Raw genomic sequence first — 14,042 nt, forward strand, 5'->3', positions numbered from 1 at the left:
CATATCAACAGGCATATATCAAATTGTAATTTAGATACAACCCACTCAAAATACAAACTCCTGGACAAACTCACAGAGAGGGGGTGAGGCTATAGGTTAAGATAGAAACAACATAAGAGGGAGCATAGAATGATTCCTGACACTGCAAACCCTCCTTTCCCCACTGGGAAAGGTAGGGAGTAAAAGATATGTTTACACATGATGACACTTTGACCTCTCCCCTCTCAGCGGCCCATGCAACTTCCTGACATAGAACAGATAACTGCCAATGGCCACCACTATAGTACAACAAAATACATTCTTATGAGAAGTAACTTACACACATTTGATGAATATTAAACATCTTACAAATGTTACCTACAAATTCTGATAATTCCACGACACCACTTCACACCAGTGGGTCAATGTTGAACACTAAAATGCCACAGCATCAGTTGCTTTCACTACCCTTAACATATCAGTCAGCTATAAAAGTCACTGATTGTCTAGGTAGTTTAATTGTCACTGTATGTCAGTCATACCAGCTGGTCTCAAAGGTCCCCTATAATTGCATAACTGCCAGACATTTCCCATCTGAGTGTGAGATCTGCTAACTTGCCCTTATCAACTGTTCTTACATTTGAGAATTGAACATTTACAAATAGTTATCTTTAAATTACACGGTCAAACAAAAGTGATAAGCCTGGTTTTTCTTACCAAACCCAAAATATAGTAGATGCAATGGTAGTAGCCTGTGTGTTCAGGCTAGAGACTTACCGTTTCTTGTAGTGGCTGCAGCTCAATCCCATCTTTCCATCAAAATAAAGTCGCACCTATTGCATGACATGGGTCTTGTGAAAGTGGTATTTTTCTACACAAGAAAATCATCACACAACACAAACCGTTTACCTCCGATCAGTCCGTCAGGCTGTTTGGCGTGTTTATCTGACTGGATAAGAAAATATATAAATATAATAATAATAATGATGTCACCTCCACTTTTAAAACGAAGGTGGCGCCCCTGATCTTGGGAGTACCATTACTGTTGAATGTCACCATTTCAGACAAGGCAGTATTTTAAGAGAGCCCTTATTTACATTCAAAGGTCAATTAACATTAAAACGCCATTTAGCTAACAGCTGATCATTGATCATGATTGATGTAAATCTGCTAGTTAGCTAGCTTGATTTATTTTACTGATTGTGATTTACCTCTCTGTCTTCCTGCCACGCTCTGCTGTGTGTATCATCCAACCATACTGAATATTGATAATGATGTAAGCTAAATCAAGTGTTATCAAGTGTTAATCAAATGTTATGCTGCTGTGGCAGTACTGTTGAAATTTAAACTAGGTAGCTAGCTACACACACACTTGACCGTGTGACCAAATCTCTCAAGTCATGCATGTTGGATACCTGGCACGCAATCGCCGTACAGGGCAGACTGGGGAAAGGGCTCGTAAGGATCAGTACAGAGCAGATCAACAGGTGGAACTAGCGGACAGGGTTTTGCGAACTTGACAAAGACTTGTGGACAGTGGGTTCTGAACAACAATGAAAAAAAAATATTTGGGGGGGAAATTATACCACCACCCAAAAGGGCACTTGAGGCTGGAAGGGCAAAGGGGTATGTGCTCTGCACAGGTAGAGCCCTATCTGTGTACGTGCCTGGGTGACATATAACAGGCTGTCTGAGGGAGATATAGCCATAAAGCCCTTAAGAACCAGGATCAATATAAAATATTTGTGATTTCCACAGTGGAAGACAATCAATTTCCAGCTGACTGCATCTGTGATCCATGTGGTATTTTCATATGATTTGTTTTATGTTTCAGGAACCATGGCCCTCTGATTTAAAACACGTTTGACTGGGATTGATTTATAAGGGCTTGGCACAATGCTATGGTCCAACCAGAAGGATTCCCCTCTCTACCATGTATGGTGCTATTATGTTGTTGCACTGAATTACTAGTAGAAGAAATTCAGAAATGGCACAAAATCAAAATGTAGGTTAAAAATGATATTGTTCTTATTAATAATGTCCCTGTTATCCTTATCCAGAAAAAGGACCAACCCACATAGTTAAAAATATTAGCTCTGATCCATTGCGGGGACAAAGTCACCAGATGCTTGCTGAGCGTGCATTCAGTTGTGTTGAGATCTGTCGTGCTCCAGCTCTATTTCTGCCCCATGCAGCCTCCTTCCTTCTCCATTCTCCCTCTGCGCTGGGTCTCTGGGCCCCTATTAATCACCACGTGACGAGAGGAGAGGGAGAGGGAGGGAAAAGTTTGACAGAAATCAGAAATAACATTTAGCATTTTAAATAGCTGCCCAATCAACCGATCCCCATTAATTAAAGGACACGGCCCATCACAGCTGAACTGAAATCTCACTCAAATTGATTGTAAAACAGAGAGGTAGAATTCTATTTTTTCTCCCTCACGGTAAACCACGTAACCTGGGCTACAGACTTCATCATAATTGGATGAGGACGATTTATGCTGGGCAGAGCGAGAGCATTGATATGGAACCCCCCTGACTGAGTCAGTCAGTGAGGTATAGTAAGTGGATTTCATACACTGGTCAGTTATTAACTCACATCCATCCCCATCTCCATCCCATCTCGGAGGATGAATTATCAATGACTTATTCTGGCATTGTTGCGTAATTGAGGAGAGTTTAATATGCAAACCATTTATTTAGTGGAGCTGAAGTTGGAACCAGATGTGAAGGGGAATAGGATAATCATGTGCTCGAAGACTGAAACCACAGCCAACAGAATACACAGTATCCTGCTCTAAAGTGTGAGGTGCGCAAGCCTCAAGCCTATCCTATATGACCAGTGGAAAGAATTTCCATTTAGAAGTACACCACCAGCATGTGTGGGCGACCTGTAGTACTATGGCTGTTGCATGCTGGGATTCTGCTCCTGGCAATCTACTCCCGACTGTTCCCCAGCTACCTTCCCTCCATCTTCAGCCTTGCGACTTTTCCCCAGAGACACCTTATTGTTTGAAGAAAACTTTCCACAGTGTTCTGTCTGACTTTTCAGTGGAATGGAGGTTGGCACTTTGGCTTGGACTGAGTGCAGTGAAGTGAACAGCTGAGAGAAAGGAAGGCGTTAAAAATACATTCACAAATGGCTTTTAACAGATCGACTGCGACAGCAGCGTTGTACCAATGGCCTCCTCCCTAAAGCTTTCTCGTACAAATTGTGACAGCACCTGTTTTTTGTAGACAGCGGGGTATCCTAGCTGTAGTGGTGCATGGGTAAAATCACCGGGGAAGCCAGAAAAATAAGCCATATTACCCCCTAAAAAATATATACAGATGTTTAGCAGAGGTTATTACAGGTGTAGAGAAATGCTTGTGTACTCTGGTGTTGAAGGCTGAGCTGTAGTCAATGAACAGCATTCTTACATAGGTATTCCTCTTGTCCAGATGGGATAGGGCAGTGAGCAGTGCTATGGTGATTGCATCATCCATGGATCTATTGGGCGGAATAAGAATTGCAGTGAGTCTAGGGTGTCGGGTAAGATGAAGGTAATATGATCCTTAACTAGCCGCTCAAAGCACTTCATGATGAGAGAAGTGAGTAATACAGGGTGATAGTCATTTAGTTCAGTTACCTTTGCTTTCTTGGGTACATTAAAAATGGTGGACATCTTGAAGCAAGTTGGGTCAGCAGACTGGGATAGGGAGAGATTGAATATGTCCGTAAACACTCCAGCCAGCTGATCTGCGCATGCTCTGAGGACACGGCTAGGGATGCCGTCTGGGCCGGCTTGTGTTGTGATAATTGCGTCGTTTGCTCTATAATCTGTTAGTTCATATGCCTTGCGACCATGATATATAGGGCTAAAGGCCAAGACAATAGGAAGACACAGTGGCAGAATCAATTTAAAGACATTTGTTTCATCACAAAACTGGAGAACAACCTCTGTCCGGTGAAGTCCACAAAGCATATTACATGTAACAAACAGTTACAAGACCTACAGTATGGTCAAGCAAGTTAATGTTTCCAACATTTTCGGACAACTAAACAACTATTGATTTTGAACCACAGAGAGTTATCACAAGTCGCAAAGAAAACAAGAGCTGCCTCCACTATTCCAGCACCATTTCAACTTGCAACATTTCAACATCATCAAATCACCTATGCTTAGTCTAATACAGTGACAACTAAAAGATACCAAAAAACAATTTAGTCCCATCAACGTAAGCTAAATATGATGTGGCTGTCCATGGTTCTGATTTATGTGTGTGTGCGTACGATTGTGCAAGTAGAAAAACATGTTAACTCCCCATACTTGTAGAGAAACGCAAATTCCATCCTCTCTTTCATGTTGACGAAATGGTTTATCACTCTGTCATACACTACACACTTAATTTTGGTTGTCATAGGCTACCTGGCTAAAATGCTTGCTCGCTAGCCTAACTTCCACTCATGGAAAACGTTAGGTAGTTAACATTAGACTTCTACATATTGAACGTCCATCCTCTCAGGCCAGGGGCACAATGTATGTTAATGTTCGGATCAGAATCGGTAATATAATCCTCAGCCAGTACAGGGAATTAAGTAAAACCACAAGTCCAAATCCCTGAGTGGCACAGCAGTCTAAGGCATTGCATCATAGTGCTAGAGGCGCCACAACAGACCCTGGTTTGATCCCGGGCTGTATCACAACTGCCATGATCGGGAATCCCACAGGCCGGTGCACAATTGGCCCAGCGTCGTCCAGGTTAGGGGAGGGTTTGGTCGGGGTCATTGGACCATCATTGTAAAATAAGAATTTGTTCCAAACTGACCTTCCAAGTTAAATAAAACATAAAGCTGGTTAGCAGGCCATCCGAGGACAACAACACAACGAGATGAAACAATTCAAGATGTTTCTGTCAATGACGTATTCCTCTTGATGCATTGTGTTAGGAGTGACTCCAAATCCAAACTGGCTTCCCTTGACAATTTTTGGGGGTGTGCCAGGACCATTCACAGTTTAGCTCAACGCTATTATTAAAAAATAATAATAATCAAGGGAGACCAAATGCTCACTGGCTTCCCTTGCATTCAATGCTACGGGTGGCAACAATGTCATACTCTTTTGGATCAGACAGCATCAGATAGATGGCCTACACATACAGAGACAGAGGGGCGCTGTTTCCCTTGCTCTGAAGCTTTCTCCGCTGAGATACATTCAGAAAGTACTCAGACCCCTTGACTTTTTCGACATTTTGTTACGTTAGAACCTTATTCTAAAACTGATTCAATTGTTTTTTTCCATCACCAATCCACAAACAATACCCCATGATGACAAACAAAAAACTGAAATATCATAATTTGCATAAGTATTCAGAACCATTTACTCAGTACTTTGTTGAAGCACCTTTGGCAGTGATTACAGCCTCAAGTCTTATTGAGTATGACGCTACAAGCTTGGCACACCTGTAGTTGTGGAGTTTCTCCTATTCTTCTCTGCAGATCCTCTCAAGTACTGTCAGGTTGGTTGGGGCGTTGCTGCATGACATGTTCAAGTCCGGACTCTGGCTGGGCCACTCAAGGACATTCAGAGACTTTTCCCGAAGCCACTCCTGCGTTGTCTTGGCTGTGTTCTTAGGGTTGTTGTCTTGTTGGATGGTGAACCATCGCCCCAGTCTGAGGTCCTGAGTGCTCTTAAGCAGGTTTTTATCAAGGATCTCTCTGTACTTTGCTCTATCCATCTTTCCCTCGATCCTGACTAGTCTTCCAGTCCCTGCCACTGAAAAATATCCCTACAGCATGATGCTGCCACCACCATGCTTCACCGTAGGGATGGTGCAGGTTTCGTCTAGATGTGACGCTTGGCATTCAGGCCAAAGAGTTCAATCTTGGTTTCATCAGACCAGAGAATCTTGTTTGTCATGGTCTGAGAGTCCTTTAGGTGCCTTTTGGCAAACTCCAAGCGGACGGTCATGTGTCTTTTACTGAGGAATGGCTTCCATCTGGCCACTCAATCATAAAGGCCTGATTGGTGTAGTGTTGCAGAGATGGTTGTCATTCTGGAAGGTTCTGCCATCTCCACAGAGGAACTCTGGAGCACAGTCAGAGTGACCATCAGGATCTTCTCGCCCGATAGCTCAGTTTGGTCAGGGGGCCAGCTCTAGGAAGAGTCTTGGTGGTTCCAAACATCTTCCATTTAAGAATGATGATGGCCACAGTGTTCTTAGGGACCTTCAATGGTGCAAAAATGTTGCCTCGACACGTTCCTGTCTCGGAGCTTTAAGGACAATCCTTCGACCTCATGGCTAGGTTTTTGCTCTGACATACAATGTCAACTGTGGCACAGGTGTGTGCCTTTCCAAATCATGTCCAATCAATTGAATTTACGACAAGTGGACTCCAATCAAGTTACAGAAACATTTCAAGGATGGTCAATGTTAACAGGATGCACCTGAGCTCGATTTTTGAGTCTCATAGCAAAGGGTCTTAATACTTATGCCAATAAGGTATTTCTGTATTTTTTTTCTTAATACATTTTCACAAAAAAACGTAACCTGTTTTTGCTTTGTAATTATGGGGTATTGTGTTTCGATTGATGAGGATTTCTATTCATTTAATCCATTTTAGAATAAGGGTGTAACATAACACAATGTGGAAAAAGTCAACGGGTCTGAATACTTTCTGAATACTTACATTCAGCCGAATTGAAGGAAAATGATCAAACACAGAGAGACAAAAGACAAATTATTTTGTGTTTTTTTTCCTTTTTGGGGGGGGCCTGGCTTCCCTTGGCATCCATGAATACACGCCACTGTGTCCAAGTATTAATTAACACAACGTTCTATGTTGAACCTCGAATAGAAGAACTTACAGGACTAGGCGGAATAATTATCATATCACACAATTCTTGTAGCCTACATTAAAGCCAATGCATGAGAATTGTGAATACAAAATGTACTTTTCCCGACCAATGAGTGGAAAATGTAAATGTCCCATACCTCAAGTCAATTTCCCCTTCTTACGTTTCATATGTTGAGGCCTGATAAAGTGATAACTATGCTATATACAACTTGTTAAACCATCAGAGCCAGAGGAAATATATTATAAATAAGCAGGAAAGTAACAGAGTGGTGATAACATTTCCCCTACTGTTTGGGGAGGATGCGTGGCTAATGAAATGGACCATACGGGAGACATACTGCTGATACAGGGGTAAGTACAGAGTTATTGCTGCTCCTCACCTCTCCCGGGCAAGACTTAGGCATAACTAGGAGCAGCCTACGGATGGGCCCCTCCATATTCACCATCCACCATCCAACCTCTTATCTAAAAACCACTAATAACAGCCAGACTATGGGTTGCCTTGCATTGCCTTCTCAAGTGCATCAGCCATCCGCAAGAGGCACACGTATGTTCCACTCTGAGCTGTTTTAATCAGGGAGGGCGTGGCATCACACTGCAGAGCCATACATCCTGCAGATTGTTCATAATCAGCCCATCCTGAGAGGAGCCAGGCAGCTACACAGGCCTGTCGTTCCAGCAGCAATTAGCATACCGGTACGCTAATAAGGATGTGTGTGAACTCTTCATAGTAATTAAAGTGTTGACTCACAAAAGGGTTCTGAGGGTTGGATACAACAGCTCATCGATTATTGCGAAGAGAGGAACAAAATCCCAAATCCCCTATTACAGGCGCTGAGTCACTGGCTTACTGGTGCTCCTCCATTCCGTCCCTAGGAGGGGTGCATCACTTGAGTGGGTTGAGTCACTGACGTGATCTTCCTGTCTGGGTATGGCACCCCCCCCCCCCCTTCGGTTCTGCCGTGGGGGCGATCTTTGCGGGCTATACTCGACCTTGTCTCAGGATGGTAAGTTGGTGGTTGAAGATATCCCTCTAGTGGTGTAGGGGCTGTGCTTTGGCAAAGTGGGCAGGGTTATATCCTGCCTGTTTGACCCTGTCTGGGGCTATCATCGGATGGGACCACAGTGTCTCCTGACCCCTCCTGTCTCAGCCTCCAGTATTTATGCTGCAGTAGTTTATGTGTCGGGGGGCTAGGGTCAGTATGTTATATCTGGAGTACTTCTCCTGTCCTATCCGGTGTCCTGTGTGAATTGAAGTATGCTCTCTCTAATTCTCTCTTTCTCTCTTTCTTTCTCTCTCTCTGAGGACCTGAACCCTAGGACCATGCCTCAGGACTACCTGGCATGATGACTCCTTGCTGTCCCCAGTCCACCTGGCCGTACTGCTGCTCCAGTTTCAACTGTTCTGCCTGCGGCTATGGAACCCTGGCCTGTTCACCGGACCAGCTACCTGTCCCAGACCTGCTGTTTTCAACTCTCTAGAGACAGCAGGAGCGGTAGAGATACTCTTAACTATCGGCTATGAAGAGCCAACTGACATTTACTCCTGAGGTGCTGACTTGCTACACCCTCAACAACTACTGTGAATATTATTATTTGACCATGCTGGTCATTTATGAACATTTGAACATCTTGGCCATGTTCTGTTATTATCTCTACCTGGCACAGCCAGAAGAGGACCGGCCAGCCCTCATAGCCTGGTTCCTCTCTAGGTTTCTTCCTAGGGGTTTTAGGCTGGGTTTCTGTATAGCACTTTGAGATATCAGCTGATGTAAGAAGGGCTATATAAATACATTTGATTTGATTTGATATACAGCCGGAATATAGTTGTGAAGTCAGTGAAGCTATCGAATAAAGTGTTTCTGTTGAGTGAATCGCCTCCATGAAAAGAAACAAGAGAGATATAAATATGACAGTCAATGGGTCAATGTCTTTGTTGTTTCAAGCCCTCCAGATGGCCCATTAAGTGAAGAATCAAGATTTAACAACAACAATTATGTTAAGATCCCAACAGTATGACCAGAATTTAAACACCTGCAGAGGTCCTTACAACTAATTTAGCACCAATCCTTTGAGTGAGACAATAACTCAGGACAAATTATATGAAGAAACTCAATAAAAATTTAGCCAAGTGATAAAACAGAACAACACAAACCACTGCACCTTCTGGGCACAGTGGAAATAAGGCCTCATTAGGCAGATGGAAATGATTCAAATGAGTTAATATGAAGTAGTCCCCCAGTGCAAGGCTGTATGGGTAAAAAGAGCAGAGTTTAGATTATTTGCTCATAGCCCCAAAAAAAACATTCAAAATAAGATGAAAATAGAGAGAGAAAAAAAACTGTACATGCAGAGTTGAGGTTTAAACATATAAAAGAAAACAGGCTTATGAAAACCTCCAAGTGAATAAATGATAGCATGCTGTGTTTAACTTACATGCCAAAAGCTATAGAAGTCTTATCAAGTTGTAAAGTGACCACCTTGTGACCGCCTTGATCTGTTTACAATCAAAACCAAATCCTATCCATAAAACCTCATGCTCATGGTATATTTAAATAAGATAACAAGACTTATAACATTCCACCACATTACTACTTCTACTGTATCCCCATCCTCTCAAATCAAAAACCTAGCCATTGGGTAGGCTAGATAGCTTCATTAATTCAATCCATGTCTATTTCCCTTAGCCAGTAGCTTATCTAGTCCTAGAATCATAATAGAATAGAAAAGATGTCAGGGACAAGAGGCTGGGAAGGGATGGGGGAATGTTCCTCTCTGGTAACACCTAGTCCTAATGTCTCCTCTCCTTTATCGTGTTTTAATAAAGTAATGTCATTGTAACAGCTTTGGGTGTCTATTCATGTGGCTGTTCCTGTGAACTACATAGCCATCCCCGATCTCCTACTACACCACTTTGTCCTGGCGGTACCTTGACCCCCCTTTATTATCATCATCTCTGAGTTCCATTTCCAGTCATTTCCCAGATAAATACAGTGACTCCATTCTTCAATTTGTTCCTGGCATTGCCTGCAGACATGATATTGATTTACTATTTTTTCCTACACAGCTTATGGCTTTGTCCAGACATATTGAAAAAACACAATAGCGAAAAGCAGTAAATCTGCAATTTACACTTCCTCCTGCACAACAATGTGCTTGCATCATCTCCATTTTTCAGGTTGCAGGCCTTGAGTGTGCTGTCATAAAGCCACAGATAGCCCATGTGATGTTATTAGATACACATGCTGTGTAAGAAACAGATTTGGTTTATGGAACACTCCCATCATCCCTCCATTCCCCATCCATATCCAGTGCTATAATTATACTTAAAGGCATTTTTATTCCACTTTCAGACCGTTTTTAAATAAGAAGCACCAAACCCAGGCATATCTTCAAAGTGCAGTTATGTCGCTGTAACTTTGAGAAAAAGAGTGGGGGATATGCAAATCTGATGGCGTCCTATAAACATGATGGTGACTTCCTCTTTTGTTTGTCATCCACAAGTAGGCTACTCGTATGAATCAAATCAAATCAAAGTTTATTTGTCACGTGCGCCGAATACAACAGGCTCTAACCAATAGTGCAAAAAAGGTATTACATGAACAATAAGTAGGTAAAGAAATAAAACAACAGTAAAAAGACAGGTGATATACAGTAGCGAGGCTATAAAAGTAGCGAGGCTATAAAAGTAGCGAGGCGACATACAGACACCGTTTAGTCAGGCTGATTGAGGTAGTATGTACATGTAGATATGGTTAAAGTGACTATTCATATATGATGAACAGAGAGTAGCAGTAGCGTAAAAGAGGGGTTGGCGTGTGGTGGGTGGGACACAATGCAGATAGCCTGGTTAGCCAATGTGCGGGAGCCCTGGTTGTTTGGCCCAATTGAGGTAGTATGTACATGAATGTATAGTTAAAGGGACTATGCATAAATGATAAACAGAGAGTAGCAGCAGCTTAAAAATAGGGGTTGGGGGAGGCACACAATGCAAATAGTCCGGGTAGCCATTTTATTACCTGTTCAGGAGTCGTATGGCTTAAAAACTGTTGAGAAGCCTTTTTGTCCTAGACTTGGAACTCCGGTACCGCGTGCCATACGGTAGTAGAGAGAACAGTCTATGACTAGAGTGGTTTGGGTCTTTGACCATTTTTTGGGCCTTCCTCCGACACCGCCTGGTGTAAAGGTCCTGAATGGCAGGCAGCTTAGCCCCAGTGATGTACTGGGCCGTACACACTACCCTCTGTAGTGCATTGTGGGCCGTACCTGTTATGCAGGTGAATGAGGACCCAAAAGCGACTTGGCGAAAACAGAGTCTTTAATCCAGAAAAGGAAATATGCAATACTCCTAGACAAATCGGAGCGGTAAATAAAGCATAACAAACAATTCCACTCGTAATGACGAGAACAGACTGGAGACTCGATCATAAACTGTAGGTTGCCTCGGGAAGGCACTTGACCGTAGCAGACTCAGACACCTGCTCACCACGCAGCATCTGAGGGAAACACGACACGACAGGGCGATACAAAGACACAGCACGGTGAACAATATACAAGGATCCGACAGGACAGAAACGGAAAACAAGGGGAGAAATAGGGACTCTAATCAGGGGAAAAGATAGGGAACAGGAGTGGAAAGACTAAATGATTGATTAGGGAAATAGGAACAGCTGGGAGCAGGAACGGAATGATAGAGAGAAGAGAGAGAGGGAGGGAGAGAGAAAAAAAGGGAACGAACCTAAAAGACCAGCAGGGGGAAAACGAACAGAAGGAAAAGCAAAATGACAAGACAATATAAGACAAAACATGACAGTACCCCCCACTCACCGAGCGCCTCCTGGCGCACTCGAGGAGGAATCCTGGCGGCAACGGAGGAAATCATCAATCAGTGAACGGTCCAGCACGTCCCGAGACGGAACCCAACTCCTCTCCTCAGGACCGTAACCCTCCCAATCCACTAAGTATTGGTGACCCCGTCCCCGAGAACGCATGTCCATGATCCTACGTACCTTGTAAATAGGTGCGCTCTCGACAAGGACGGGAGGGGGGAGGGAAGACGAACGGGGTGCGAAGAAAGGGCTTGACACAGGAGACATGGAAGACAGGATGGACGCGACGAAGATGTCGCGGAAGAAGCAGTCGCACAGCGACAGGATTGACGACCTGGGAGACACGGAACGGACCAATGAACCGCGGAGTCAACTTACGAGAAGCTGTCGTAAGAGGAAGGTTGCGAGTGGAAAGCCACACTCTCTGGCCGCAACAATACCTTGGACTCTTAATCCTACGTTTATTGGCGGCTCTCACAGTCTGTGCCCTGTAACGGCAAAGTGCAGACCTCACCCTCCTCCAGGTGCGCTCACAACGTTGGACAAACGCTTGAGCGGAGGGAACGCTGGACTCGGCAAGCTGGGATGAGAACAGAGGAGGCTGGTAACCCAGACTACTCTGAAACGGAGATGACGAAGGAAGCGAGTTGTGAGCGTATTCTGCCCAGGGGAGCTGTTCTGCCCAAGACGCAGGGTTTCTGAAAGAAAGGCTGCGTAGTATGCGACCAATCGTCTGATTGGCCCTCTCTGCTTGACCGTTAGACTGGGGATGAAACCCGGAAGAGAGACTGACGGACGCACCAATCAAACGACAGAACTCCCTCCAAAACTGTGACGTGAATTGCGGGCCTCTGTCTGAAACGGCGTCTAACGGGAGGCCATGAATTCTGAACACATTCTCGATGATGATTTGTGCCGTCTCCTTAGCGGAAGGAAGTTTAGCGAGGGAATGAAATGTGCCGCCTTAGAGAACCTATCGACAACCGTAAGAATCACAGTCTTCCCCGCAGACAAAGGCAGACCGGTAATGAAGTCTAGGGCGATGTGAGACCATGGTCGAGAAGGAATGGGAAGCGGTCTGAGACGACCGGCAGGAGGAGAGTTACCTGACTTAGTCTGCGCGCAGTCCGAACAAGCAGCCACGAAACGGCGCGTGTCACGCTCCTGAGTAGGCCACCAAAAGCGCTGGCGAATAGAAGCAAGAGTACCTCGAACGCCGGGATGACCAGCTAACTTGGCAGAGTGAGCCCACTGAAGAACAGCCAGACGAGTAGAAACAGGAACGAAAAGAAGGTTACTAGGACAAGCGCGCGCGACGCAGTGTGCGTGAGTGCTTGCTTAACCTGTCTTTCAATTCCCCAGACTGTCAACCCGACAACACGCCCATAAGGAGGAATCCCCTCGGGATCAGTAGAAGCCACAGAAGAACTAAAAGACGGGATAAGGCATCAGGCTTGGTGTTCTTGCTACCCGGACGGTAAGAAATCACAAACTCGAAACGAGCGAAAAACAACGCCCAACGAGCTTGACGAGCATTAAGTCGTTTGGCAGAACGGATGTACTCAAGGTTCTTATGGTCTGTCCAAACGACAAAAGGAACGGTCGCCCCCTCCAACCACTGTCGCCATTCGCCTAGGGCTAAGCGGATGGCGAGCAGTTCGCGGTTACCCACATCATAGTTGCGTTCAGCTGGCGACAGGCGATGAGAAAAATAAGCGCAAGGATGAACCTTATCGTCAGACTGGAAGCGCTGGGATAGAATGGCTCCACGCCTACCTCTGAAGCGTCAACCTCGACAATGAATTGTCTAGTGACGTCAGGAGTAACGAGGATAGGAGCGGACGTAAAACGTTCTTTTAGAAGATCAAAAGCTCCCTGGGCGGAACCGGACCACTTAAAACACGTCTTGACAGAAGTAAGAGCTGTGAGAGGGGCAGCAACTTGACCGAAATTACGAATGAAACGCCGATAGAAATTAGCGAAACCTAGAAAGCGCTGCAACTCGACACGTGACCTTGGAACGGGCCAATCACTGACAGCTTGGACCTTAGCGGAATCCATCTGAATGCCTTCAGCGGAAATAACGGAACCGAGAAAAGTAACGGAGGAGACATGAAAAGAGCACTTCTCAGCCTTCACGTAGAGACAATTCTCTAAAAGGCGCTGGAGAACACGTCGAACGTGCTGAACATGAATCTCGAGTGACGGTGAAAAAATCAGGATATCGTCAAGGTAGACAAAAACAAAGATGTTCAGCATGTCTCTCAGAACATCATTAACTAATGCCTGAAAAACAGCTGGGCGCATTAGCGACCCAAACGGCAGAACCCGGTACTCAAAATGCCCTAACGGAGTGTTAAACGCCGTTTTCCACTCGTCCCCCTCTCTGATGCGCAC

The sequence above is a fragment of the Oncorhynchus gorbuscha genome, linkage group LG19 (assembly GCF_021184085.1).
Source record: "Oncorhynchus gorbuscha isolate QuinsamMale2020 ecotype Even-year linkage group LG19, OgorEven_v1.0, whole genome shotgun sequence".
Classification (NCBI taxonomy): Eukaryota; Metazoa; Chordata; class Actinopteri; order Salmoniformes; family Salmonidae; genus Oncorhynchus; species Oncorhynchus gorbuscha.